The 13,340-nt window shown below is 46.2% G+C and overlaps 1 long non-coding RNA gene across 1 annotated transcript; it reads right to left on the reverse strand.

The window, feature by feature from the left end:
* Positions 1-580: 580 nt before the first annotated feature.
* LOC101885538 (uncharacterized) lies at positions 581-2,734 on the reverse strand. The gene is made up of 3 exons (NR_170105.1): positions 2,481-2,734; positions 2,099-2,199; positions 581-1,210 (listed from the first exon to the last, which is right to left on the reverse strand). It is a non-coding gene; the product is annotated as an uncharacterized lncRNA (long non-coding RNA).
* Between the last annotated feature and the right edge of the window lie 10,606 nt (positions 2,735-13,340).

Consider the following 13,340-nt stretch of genomic DNA (forward strand, 5'->3'; position numbering starts at 1 on the left):
AAAGTAAGAACTAGATTTTGTTTAAAATAAACGTTAAAGTTTATTATTAAGCCGTTTGGAGTCGTTTAAAGTCACGGAAATTTACTTCCGCATTTGAAAAATCGCCAGACCGGAAGTGACGTCGGATCAGGGAGTTCGCGCATATAAACACTATGAAGACAACTGATCGCGGTGCGCGTTTGGATGCCGAGATAAGATATTCTGAGAGACTCACACAAACGACAGACCACAGTCATACAACCATAAGCCTGTGGAAAGACCAGCAGACAGAACAGCAGTCAGAGAAGTGTAATTTAACTCTATTGTGAGGGAGAACAGAGCAGGTTTATGGTGAGGCCAGCTTTAGCTTACAGAGAGATATGTAAGATAACAAAATCTTATCTGGCAATAGCAAAGCTAGTATTGATCATCTATAAGTATTAATACTTACCAGTAACAGAAACTAATGAGCATTTAACAGAGTTATGCCACATTGACCCTATTTTTAATAGTAGATAAGTGAATACAAAACACAAATAACACAGAACGTCTGGAATAATGCAGAAACATGTAAACAAGGTACTGGACAATCTTTTTATTATACAAAATGTTTTCAGAGCTTCTGTATTAAAATAAAAACAACATCAAATATTAAAACAATTAAAATTAATTTTTAAATATGTCTTTTTGTCATTTTTTCATTGGGTATAAGATTATCTGTATCAGATCCCATTTAGGCAACAATCCATAAAAAGACAAGTATAGTTGTTACAGTATAAAATATTTACAAAGATTTTATCAACAGATCTGATCTGCATTTATGATTAAATAAACTTCAACCCTTATTCAAGTTCAAATTTTATTTATATAGCACAAAATCACAAGCAGTGTCAATACCCAGCATTTTTACTCTTTATATATATGTATAAGTATCTGTGTGAGTGTGTGTACTGAAAGGAAAATATATCATCTGACCCATTTAAATGTAAACCAAAAATTATTTTTCAGTAAGTTGGCCAACGTTTATGTGGGTATCACACCATCATGTCTTTAATGTGTGTTAAATTGTGAATGCTGTGTAAAAAGATGCCGACAGCCTCATCCTTGTAAACTCGCTGGAAGGATCTAGAAAGGAGAGCAAATGTAGTGACCACTTCTGCATTCTCGTCGAGCCTGTGATGAACTCCAGTAGTCCACCGTCAGACACGCAGTGAGGGCTGATGCATATATTCTAGGGAAATAATACAAAAGTTTAAATCATGTTTATTAATAATGTATATTTTAAAATTCACCATATGATATTTAATATAACACAATACAGAAAACCCAACCACATTTGCAGACCCCTGAATAGTGAATTGCAAACCATCTCACATATACAGTAGACTGTACCCATTAGAAGTTGAGCATGTAAGAACAAACTTCAATTTTTTGAATGTTATTTGTTTTTCTTCTACAAGATGAATATTCCTCATATGTGAATAAAAAGTGCCTTTCCTCATTGACAGGACAGAATATTTTTACTCTCCCTCAAGTGGTTTCAAACCTTATTGACTTTCTTCTGTTGATCACTAACCAAGATATTTTGAAGAAAGCTAAAAATCTGTAACCATTGACTTCTATAGTGGGAAAAACAGATATAGAAGTCAATGGTTACACGTTTCCAATATTTAAAAAAAAAAGGAAGTCAAAGATAGTGTGAGTTTACCTGCCTGCATTATATAGAAATATTGTAGTAATTCTTTGCCCTTCTAGTTTTTGTTATCAAAAAATACCATGTAACGTACAAATAATTCACGATAGGGGTCATAATATTTTACCCGATGAACGAGGTGAATGTCTGAGGTAAAATTGGTTTTATATTCACACATTCTGACTTTCTCCCTAATAATATAATTTTAGAAGAGTATTGTTTGCTAATCCCTAATATCATGTTAGCAGCCAATGACTATCAAAGTACTACATTGTTCACTGTCAGTTTAATAGTGCTAATGTTGTTTTTAAGTCATATTTACGTGTGATTTCAGTCATTATAATAAAAGTACTATGGTAAACAATACTGAGAGTGTGTCACACAAGCTGTCACTAATCGAATGTGTGAATATAAAATCCACTTTACCTTAGTTGAGGTTACTCTGTGAGCCAAAGTGAAGCACAGTTGAGCGAGAGGCCAGTGGAGAGAAAGCCTTCAGCTTCGGGTCATCATCTGTCTCCCAAAGTCTATTAAACACACCACAAAGCAAACAAAGTCACAACGCTGTAACTATACAAGACATTTATTATATTAGCAAACTAATGCTACTAGCCGTCTTATCATATGTGTAACGTTACATTTTTACACGCTTTAAAAAAGTATATTTAATATGCTTAACAATACAAGCTAGCAGCCGTGCTATCGGCAACTCCAAAGTAAACACATCACGTTGCTTCAAATTACTCAAATAATAATGCTTACGGACTTGAAAGTTGACAAACATAAACGAAAAAACGAGTTGTCTTACCGTGTACAGCCATCGAGCTGCATCTCCAACGATCCAGGAGTGTTTCTCGCCGTTCGCGTCAGCTGTCACTCTTATCGGATTCATCCCATTTCACGAACCAAAATAGCAAGAGGAAACTTGTGGACTTGATCTGTTGACAGGCTGGAGTTTGTGCAGTCTCCATAAATGCAATAATATACCACGATGATAATAAATTACGCCAAAACTAACAACCAGTTCTGCTATTAGCTCCTCTGCCCCACTGTAAACAGCGCGCTTCTGTCAGATAACTCACTCTTCTGACGTCACCGGGGTGGTTAGAAAAAAAAAAGCGGAAGTGGGAAAACAGACACATTTTCTTTAAAATTTGTACCCTTGCACTTCGTAAAACATTTTAATATGGTATTTTATGGTATTATAGAGTATTTTCACAAACGATTCTACCTTTTTTTAAAACTGTTTTTTAACCTACAATATGCTCTTTAACATAATATGAGCATAGTCATTTTTTTCTTTTGTTATGGAAAATGAACATTGACCATTTATTAGTTGCCTGAAAAGAGGTTTTTGTTTTAAAAAAAAAATGGTTCCCCTAATGGAGGCGGCGGTTTTGAGATGAAACGCCCATTTCATTCCCTACTGGCTTCATATTGTTCTGTTATTGAACACTTTAATTTATGAAATACCAATATATAGAGTGGAGGAACTATGACGTCACTTTTTAGGCTAATCGGCTGCTAGCATAAAACTGGTTCCCTCGTGAAAATCCCTATAGGATTTTCCCATAGGCTTTTCGAAGATTGCAAATAATAAGCTCTGTGTTCAAACACAGTTCATTACACTTACACGTTTTGTCCAGCCGGATAATCCTCACACGAAAATACAACTTGGAGCACTTTTGGATCTTAAATGCAAACGCAAGAGTTAAAAAGCTAACATTAGGCTATAAACGGACTACAGAGCCCTTGGGGCGCTCATCTGTGACGTCAGCCCCACCCTGCTACAGACAAATTATCAAGCTTATTTTTAGAAATAATGTCCATGACAAAGAGTTAATCTCTCTGTATATTATATCACAATCCACGCTATATATTATAAAAAATAAATACGCAAATATACATAAACCTATGTGCCTTTTGGATCGTTTTTACGTGGGAAATACATCTGTTTTGCTTTGCGGTTGTTCTAAAAGATTTAAAACTGCGTGTATAAATCTGCCTATATAGTATTTTCATCAGACATATCTAAATAAGTGTATCGCTCGCGCACACAGCCTGCTTACCTTAACAGATGACAGAAATGAGGCGTGAGGAGGAACAAGTATTTTTTCACATTTATTCACACGTTTGCATTACTGAGGGCAGGAGAGAGACAGGCTGCACTGGTGAGCAGTATCTTATAGTTTAATTAAAATAAATGATCAACAAATGAATCTGTCTCGACAACCTTTACATGTGAAGGCATTATCTTTACACAAAATATAAAATACTATTTATGAAAATACCTAAATAACAGACAAATCCAAATGCCCAACACAAGCGAGCTGCGCTCCAGACCAGATCAGCTCGATGACGTATAATGTCTCCGACACCGCCTATAGTCTCATTTAGCAACTTGATAGCAACCGTCTTTTTAAAGAAGCATGGCCGAATTAAAAATTTAAAAGTGTGCTGTAACTGATGTGTTTTATGTCGTAGAACAAAACGTGAAAATATCTTGAATTTGTGTTAGACACGGACTTTATTTAAGCGATTTTACTGAAACCCCATTCAAAAAACCCATTGACTTTGGGAAGAGGGAACCGGAAGTGCTAAAATGCTAACTCGCTTCCAGGTTTTTGCATACAAATTGACGTCATAGTTCCTCCATTCTATTGGCATCCACATCTAACAGCCTTTGGTTTAAAGACGTTCCTCCATGACACTAGGTGTCAGTATAACATAAAAAATGATAGTAATATCAGTTCCCCTTCGGTTGGGGAACTTCAGTGCCATGAATGGGAGGATTCGGATCAGAAGCCGCTTATCTGGAGAGTATTGAACGGGCCAATGAATGAAATTAATTGGCAGCGTAAGCTTGCGCAGGTGTGCGACATCTGCAATTATCTCAGCATATAAGCACACCTGAAGCCAGCAGACGCCATCCTTTTCGCTTCAGATCCTTTCTGAGTGAGTCGATGAGGGTTCCTCTTGCTGATCAGCACTTCAGAGCGAACGAGTGTGTCTCCCGGTCCAGAGTGGGTCTTCGCGGTGGCAGACGGTCGAGCTGGGTTACTCCCTTGCCTGCGGTTCTTTGGGTCCGGTCCTCCAGAGCGGTGCGTATAGTTGCAACTTTCCTAAAAGAGCAACACAGTCGTGCAGCACGTCCTTTTCAGGATGGCGCTCCGACTGTGCGTTTCTGGATGCGGGGGTTTCCTGTCACCGGATGATGGACACGATCACTGCATTGCATGTTTGGGGGTCCAGCATGTTAATGCGGTGCTCGCGGGCGGTTCATGTCGTCATTGCGATGCCATGACCGTTGCACAGCTAAGATCGCGGCTAACTTTCGCAAGAGAGCGAGCCACCCCAGTTGCCTCCTGCTCTAAAAAAGCAGCGGGCGCTCGGGCAGATCTGAGGGTTTCAGCGGGAGCTAATCCGCCGCCCACGGGCTCGCGGACCTCTCGCTCCTCACGGCGCTCCATCCAAGCTTCGGGTGGTGAGAGTGATCCGTCTAACCAGATGGTAGCTCTCACACTCGCTGACACCGGAGATCAGATGTCCTCCGCGGCATCGGAGGGTGGGCTTTCACTGTCCGACGAAGATCCGGACCCGCTCGCCCCCTCCGGGCAGGTGAGCGCTGTCAAATCGGATCCTGAAGCGGACATGTTAGCCGTGCTTTCCCGGGCTGCTTCGGCCGTGGGGTTGGAGATGGTTTATCCCCCAGCTCCGCGGCCGGACCGACTAGATGGGTGCTACGTAGAGGACCAGAAGGCGAAGCCTTCGAAGCCTCTCGTCCCCTTCTTCCCGGAAGTGCACAGTAGGCTCACGCAGTCCTGGAGGGCACCTTTCTCTGCCCGTGCTGCGAGTGCCTCCGCCCTCACCGCCCTTGACGGCGGAGCTGCCAGGGGGTATGAGGCGATCCCGTCAGTGGAGCGCGCTATCGTGGTCAATCTTTGTCCGCGCGGCGCCTCTACGTGGCGGGGTTTGCCCCGCCTCCCGTCCAAAGCCTGTAGGTTGTCTGCCTCCCTCGGAGCCAGAGCTTATAAGGCTGCGGGCCAGGCTGCTTCTGCTTTGCACGCGATGGCCACCTACCAGCGCTACCAAGCGCAGGCGCTGGCCGAGCTGCACGAGGGCGGGTCCAACCCAAGCTTATTACATGAGCTGCGCACCGCGACCGACTATGCTCTTCGGACTACTAAGTCCGCCGCGTGTGCGCTGGGGAGGACGATGTCCACACTTGTGGTTCAGGAACGCCACCTCTGGCTAAACCTGGCCGATATGCGCGACGTTGACAAAGTTCGCTTTCTTGACTCGCCCATATCCCAGGCTGGCCTGTTCGGCGACACCGTCGGTGAATTCACCCAGGAATTCAAGGCGGTGAAAGAGCAGTCGGATGCGATGGGCAATGTCATCTATCGGCGTGGCCGTAAGCCCGCTCCGCCCGCCGAGCCATCCACCTCCGCTGTTCCTCGCCGAGGGCGCCCGCCAACGAGTGCTGCCCCGCCCCCGCCTGCGCCTCCGGCCAAGCGGGCGCGGCGTTCACCTCGAAAGCAGGCAGCCCCTCCTGCCCAGGGCGCCGTTAAGTCCGGTAAACGGACCGCGAAGCGTCCCTGAGACAGGCCATCCGGAGAAGAGGAAACTTGCTCTTTCCCCGCTGGAGGGCGGGGCCCCGATAACAACGGTACTTTTCAGTGCCACCAAAACATCAGTAAAAGAGCACTTTTTCCCTTCCCCGGATGTGACTGCACGAGTTCTGCCAGCCCGGGACGTGCTGCCTTCCGGCTCGCAGACTCTACGTGCTTCGCCAGTGGCTCACGAGCGCTGGGGGGACGGTCTCCCTTTCCTCAGCCCTCCAGCCCCCTCTCCGGAGTCAGGGTGCGGAGCCAGAGCGAATCGCTCTCCTCCAGCTCTTCCGCGGGACCCTCGTGCTTCCCGGATCAGCACACCCACTCCGCGCTGCCCCACCGCTGGTACGTCAGCGATTGTAGCGATGACTCCATTAGCGAGGGCTCTGTTCGATTCAGTTCGCGAAACGGCCCCCCAAGTTTACGGGCGTGTATTTCTCCAGGGTCAACCCCCTGTCCGCCCCTGTCTTGCGAGAGGAGATTGCTGCCCTCCTGGCGAAGTGTGCAATCGAGCCGGTTCCTCCAGCCGAGATGGAGAGTGGGTTTTACAGCCCATACTTCATCGTACCCAAAAAGAGCGGTGGGTCACGGCCAATCCTAGATCTGCGCGTTTTGAACCGCTGTCTGCACAAGCTGCCGTTCAGAATGCTCACGCAGAGGCGCATTCTCCAATGCGTTCGTCCTCGGGATTGGTTTGCAGCCATAGACCTGAAGGACGCGTATTTCCATGTCTCCATTCTTCCACGCCACCGCCAATTTCTGCGGTTTGCGTTCGAGGGTCGAGCGTGGCAGTACAAGGTCCTCCCCTTCGGGCTCTCTCTGTCTCCGCGGGTCTTCACCAAACTCGCGGAGGGTGCCCTAGCGCCCCTTCGGCTCGCGGGCATTCGCATACTCAATTATCTCGACGACTGGCTGATTTTAGCCCACTCGCGGGAGCAATTGATTATGCACAGGGACAAGGTGCTTCGGCATCTCCGCCTACTGGGGCTTCAGGTCAACCGAGAAAAGAGCAAACTCGCCCCCGTGCAGAGGATTTCTTTTCTCGGGATGGAGCTGGACTCGATCACCATGGTAGCGCACCTCTCCGAGGAACGCGCTCGCCTGTTGCTGAACTGTCTGAGGGAGCTCGACAGCAAACTAGTGGTCCCACTGAAGTTCTTTCAGAGGCTCCTGGGGCATATGGCATCCGCAGCCGCCGTCACGCCGCTCGGGTTGCTCCATATGAGACCACTTCAGCACTGGCTTCACGATCGGGTCCCCAGACGCGCATGGCACGCGGGCACACACCGGGTCTCGGTTACTGCGCTGTGTCGCCGCGCCCTCAGCCCTTGGAACGACCCCTCGTTCCTACAGGCCGGTGTGCCTCTAGGACAGGCGTCCAGCCATGTTGTTGTTTCAACAGACGCTTCCAACACGGGTTGGGGGGCCGTGTGTCGCGGGCATGCGGCTGCGGGCCTCTGGAAGGGTGCCCAGCTGCATTGGCATATCAATCGCCTAGAGCTGTTGGCAGTGTTCCTCGCTCTCCACCGCTTTTTACCGGTGCTGGAGCGGCAACACGTGCTGGTCAGGACGGACAGTACGGCGGCGGCGGCGTATATCAACCGCATGGGGGGTATGCGCTCTCGCCGCATGTCTCAGCTCGCCCACCGTCTGCTCCTCTGGAGTCACCCGCGGCTGAAATCGCTGCGCGCCATTCACGTCCCAGGCACGCTCAATCGTGCAGCCGATGCGCTCTCACGACAGCTGTTACGCCCTGGAGAATGGAGACTCCACCCCGAGTCTGTTCAGCTGATATGGGCGCGATTCGGGGAGGCCCAGATCGATCTGTTTGCTTCCCCCGAGAACGCTCACTGCCAGTTGTTTTTTTCCCTGACCGAGGGCTCTCTCGGCACGGATGCACTGGCCCACAGCTGGCCTCGGGGCATGCGCAAGTATGCGTTTCCCCCAGTGAGCCTGCTCGCGCAGTTTCTGTGCAAGGTCAGGGAGGACGAGGAACAGGTTCTGCTAGTTGCGCCCCTTTGGCCCAACCGGACCTGGATATCAGAGCTCTCACTCCTCGCGACGGCCCTCCCCTGGCGGATCCCTTTGAGAGAGGACCTACTCTCTCAGGGACAGGGCACCATCTGGCACCCTCGCCCCGATCTTTGGAACCTCCACGTGTGGTCCCTAGACGCGAGGAAGACTTAGGTAACCTACCGACTGCGGTGGTTAATACCATCACTCAGGCTAGAGCCCCCTCCACGAGGCGCGCCTACGCCCTGAAGTGGAGTCTATTCACTGAATGGTGCGTCTCTCGCAGAGAAGACCCCCGAAATTGCCAGATTAGTGTTGTGCTCTCTTTCCTTCAAGAGAAGTTGGACAGCAGGCTGTCGCCCTCCACTCTCAAGGTTTACGTGGCCGCCATCTCCGCTTATCATAGCGCGGTAGCTGGCGGCACCGTGGGAAAGCATAACCTGGTCATCCAGTTCCTTAGGGGTGCTAGGCGAATTAATCCATCTCGCCCCCCTCTCATGCCCTCTTGGGATCTCGCCCTCGTTCTCACGAGTCTGCGATCCGATCCCTTTGAGCCACTCGAATCAGTATCTCTAAGATTTCTGTCCCTGAAGACAGCTCTGCTGGTTGCGTTGGCCTCCATCAAGAGGGTCGGGGACCTGGAGGCATTTTCGGTCAGTGACTCGTGCCTGGAATTCGGGCCGGATTACTCTCACGTTATCCTGAGACCCCGCCCCGGTTATGTGCCCAAGGTTCCTACCACCCCCTTTAGAGATCAGGTAGTGAACCTGCAAGCGCTGCCCCCGGAGGAGGCAGACCCAGCCCTTTCTTTACTTTGTCCAGTTCGCGCTCTGCGCATTTATGTGGACCGTTCTCAGAATTTTAGATCATCTGAGCAGCTCTTTGTCTGTTATGGCGGTCGGCAGCAGGGAAGTGCCGTATCGAAACAAAGATTATCCCACTGGATTGTGGATGCCATTTCACTCGCTTATTCGAGTCGAGGTCAGCCGTGTCCCCCGGGAGTACGTGCACACTCCACTCGGAGCGTTGCATCCTCTTGGGCGCGTGCACGCGGCGCCTCTCTAACAGACATCTGTAGAGCTGCGGGCTGGGCGACACCCAACACATTTGCAAGGTTTTACAATCTGCGAGTGGAGCCGGTTTCCTCAAGGGTATTAGGTAACCCTTTGGTGATTGAGGAGACAACTAGGTAGGGTGTTGAAACACGCTTGCTGCGCCATTCTCCCTAACACGGAGGTACGTGCGCCTTTTTTATCTGTCAGTAAAGTTCCCCGTCAGGTGAGCCCTGCAGATTCCTCCGTGGCCCCCAGCACTGACTCAGCGGAGGAGTCACTTGCTGGCCCACTACGTTGTAGGTCTGCCCGCTGGTCAGCCCGCGTTTTGGGTATAGGTGCCTGCTATGCGTGATCCCCACTAGGCGATCCCATATGCTTATTCCGCCACGGTTAAGTCCCCCCCCTGGGCGGACCCGTGTCTTCCCTCTCCGCTAACCACTCTTTGCTATGCGTACTCCCCCTTTTTAGGGCTAGTCCATAGGTAAATTCTGCCATCTATCCCCCCCTTGGGTAACGGATGGCCTCCGCAGCGTCCTCCCTATCGGGATTGCACGCTTCCCAACGTACTGTCGTATTCCTAGAATTATCTAGATGCTCACGACTTCCCAAAAAATATATCTAAATCCGTAAAACTTCTGTTGAAGTAGGATAAATTAGGGCCAGGGACACGTTGGAGGACCGCGCCCCCCATGATGTGGGTGCGTCACGCTTGCTTGACTATCTCCTCATCGGGGGTGTTGGTAAGGTGCAGTCATTGTGGCGCTTTCCATATTCTCCCATTCATGGCACTGAAGTTCCCCAACCGAAGGGGAACGTTCGAGGTTACAGAAGTAACCCTTCGTTCCCCGAGGAGGGGAACGGAAGTGCCATATTCCGTCGCCATAATGACTGTCCCTTAGCTGTTTGAAAGTCTCTTCAGCTTAAAAGGATGGCGTCTGCTGGCTTCAGGTGTGCTTATATGCTGAGATAATTGCAGATGTCGCACACCTGCGCAAGCTTACGCTGCCAATTAATTTCATTCATTGGCCCGTTCAATACTCTCCAGATAAGCGGCTTCTGATCCGAATCCTCCCATTCATGGCACTTCCGTTCCCCTCCTCGGGGAACGAAGGGTTACTTCTGTAACCTCGAACGTTAGTTTAGCACAAAGAATAACTTTTTTGACTTCCTTTTGAAAAAAGTAATTCTACACTTCTAGAAGTCAGTGGATTGCCCAAGAATAAAAAAATATTAGTTTACGCAACACAATCATTTTGCATCCTGAACAGAAGATGTGCAAAATATTGGATAGGAAAATTAATCCTTTTGACCATATACTCCACTTCACTGACTTTTTTTATTATGTACATCCACACCACCAGGTGTCAGTATAGCATTTGAGATGGTTATAATCAGTATTGTGGAAAGTAATTTTTTAAAGTAATACATTGCGATATTGAGTTACTTCCTAAAAAAGTACAACATATGCTCATTCTGAAATTATAGCCCTATAAACGTTACTGGACACTGCGATATATGTAGCCAGAGGTACGTATGGCTGCATTTTTTTTTTTTAAATTAACGCTACAGGGCGGTATGAGGGCTTTTTTTTTGTGCTTACCAGCTAACCGCTTATCTCTGTATGGACAACTTTTTCCACTATAACCAGTGTCCCGTTAGCTCGCCATTTACATTGGTAGACTTGAGACACAGAGAGGAGTTGACCACGACGACGGGGTTCGAGTCTGGTGAAGAACGGTTCCAGAAAGCAGTTAAGACAAAAACAGAATTAAAAAAATAAAATAAACAAGTAAATAACAGGATCAGAATGTGGTAAAATCTGAAACCGGGGTAAAAATCAGGGCTTTTCCTTTTCTGGATTGTTTTTGAAAATTTTTGGCTGGGTTTAGTAAAGTGGGTGGGTCAATCAGTAAAATTATGTGGGTTTAGGGAAGGAGGAGGGTGGGTCAGTCGATGGGTCAGTCAGTCAGTCATTCAGTCAGTTAAACAGTCAGTCTACGGCAGCCTCTGGTGGGTTTACGCGAGAACAAAAACTGCCAAAAACATACCCCTTGGACTTGTTTTGGGGTCTCCAAAACTGTATATAAAAGTATGTTTTCAGAATGAGCCTGGGTTGAAAAAGTAACTAGTTGCGTTACTTAGTTACTTTTCAATTGAAAGTAATGCATTATATTACCCTTGAGTTACTTTTGCATTTTTTTTCTTACCTGGCTGAGGCTTGTTCTTTCAGAACTTTTTTTTTTTATTTTTTTTTATAGAGGAGTTCTGCAATTAACAACATAATGTATAATGTTCATTTTCTTAAAAAAAAAAAAAAAAAAAATATATATATATATATATATATATATATATATATATATATATATATATATATATATATATATATATATATATAATTTTCTATAAACTATTATTATAATTCTAATAAAAAAATATGATTTAGGATCTTCTGAGAACTTTCAGACCCCTGTTTAAAACAGTTTTTGTACGTTTTGTCTTATTAATTATGTAAAATCCCTGTCCACTGAGACAATCCCATTTTGTTGGGAATCCGTTGTGTTCAAAATAATGGGAATACTTTCATCATAGAAATGTAAAGGCCAGGCCTGCCATCTTTGTTTCTGTCTGTTCCTTTGGGGAGTACATGCTTTCATTTAGTGCATGATTCAATGTTTCAGTCCTAATTTTAATCTAGTATAAGTACATCCCCAAAACAGAAAAAGTTGGGCCAGTAAATATATAATGGTTATAGAGTATGTTCAAATTCAAATGCTGTACGTATGCAGACAGTTTTAAATGCCTTGTAACCTTTAGCAAAATATATGCAGCACATATTAAATGATATAAATGTGTCCTATTGAGCTCTGTCCATTGGTCAGTCAGTCAGTCAGTCAGTCAGTCAACAGCGGCTTCTGGTGGATTTACGCGAGAACAACAGGCACAAATGACACTTGTGAGAGAAATTTGAGACCTGATAAAGCCTACACAGTGACCTCTGTTAGAATCATGAAAACAAAAACTGCCGCAAAAAAAACAAAACAAAAAAAAAACGCAGCTTCTGGGATGTATTTCATGCTCTCCAGAAATGTATACAGTGGTACGTATCCATAATGTGACTGAGTTGTTCTGGTAACACTTACATCCACACCGCATCCACAGTATCAGATCCAAGATGATTGCCATATTAGTTATAGTTTAACATAAAAAAACACAGGCACACCTCTCAGCAAAAGTTGAGACACATTGGATTTGACAAATGTGTCCTTCTGACCACCCTACACTTTCTCAACTTCCTTATCAGAAGCACTGGTGTTTTTTTGCTCTTTTATCTGATGCATCTGACAGCTAATCTCTTTTCAACTTCCAACAACTGTAAAGTAAAAAAAAATGCCAGGAGAAATCCTGACTGAAATCAATTAGTAGTTATCATGTTGACTATTAGGCAAGGCAGTGGCGCAGTAGGTAGTGCTGTCGCCTCACAGCAAGAAGGTTGCTGGTTCGAACCTCAGCTCAGTTGGCGTTTCTGTGTGCAGAGTTTGCATGATCTCCCTGTCTTCGCGTGGGTTTCCTCTGGGTGCTCCGGTTTCCCCCACAGTCCAAAGACATGCGGTACAGGTGAATTCGGTAGGCTAAATTGTCCATTGTGTATGAGTGTGTGTGTGTGAATGTGTTTGTGGATGTTTTCCAGAGATGGGTTGCGGCTGGAAGGGCATCCGCTGCGTAAAAACTTGCTGGATAAGTTAGCGATTCATTCCGCTGTGGCGACCCCGGATTAATAAAGCGACTAAGCCGACAAGAAAATGAATGAATGTTGACTATTACCTGTCAGTTTCTTCAGTTTAAAATGGCACACATTTCTGATGAAGAATCCAAGGGTGAGAAGGGAAAAGGCAGACACAAAAATAATGACAATGGCCTCATATTTTTTCTTTTGTGTGGCTATTATTTTAGTAGAACATTTAATCCAAGTGAACTCAAACGTCTAAT

Source organism: Danio rerio, chromosome 16, assembly GCF_049306965.1.
Source record: "Danio rerio strain Tuebingen ecotype United States chromosome 16, GRCz12tu, whole genome shotgun sequence".
Classification (NCBI taxonomy): domain Eukaryota; kingdom Metazoa; phylum Chordata; class Actinopteri; order Cypriniformes; family Danionidae; genus Danio; species Danio rerio.